This window comes from Melanotaenia boesemani, chromosome 2 (assembly GCF_017639745.1).
Source record: "Melanotaenia boesemani isolate fMelBoe1 chromosome 2, fMelBoe1.pri, whole genome shotgun sequence".
Classification (NCBI taxonomy): domain Eukaryota; kingdom Metazoa; phylum Chordata; class Actinopteri; order Atheriniformes; family Melanotaeniidae; genus Melanotaenia; species Melanotaenia boesemani.
Genome location: NC_055683.1, coordinates 35,787,007 through 35,787,440, shown reverse-complemented (window position 1 = coordinate 35,787,440; position 434 = coordinate 35,787,007).

The following is a 434-nucleotide window of genomic DNA, read 5'->3' as shown; positions in this document are numbered from 1 at the left end:
TGTTTTGGCCCCAGTATAATTTCCCTTTTCATAATATTGGAATTGACATACACCCAGCTAAAGTGTATGTGTATGCAGATGACACCATACTCTACTCCCTTAGTACAGCTATTGATAATTTACAGCTTGCATTTACAGTGTGATCTGGTTCTCGATGCAAAGAAAACCACATTCATGGTCATTTCCAGGGCTCAGTCATAGTATACACCTCTGTTGTTACCTCATCTATAGATAACACTAAAAAGGTCTCATGTTATAAATACTTAAGCATCTGGGTGGGCCATAAGTTCTCTTTCAGAGTTAATTTTGACACCTGATAACATCATCTATACAAATGCTTCATCACCTGTGTTAGTCGTCTCAACTCTTTTTAATCATCGTTCCTTGAGTATTAGCTCGAATTCCTTACCCAGCACACACCATTGTGTTCTTTA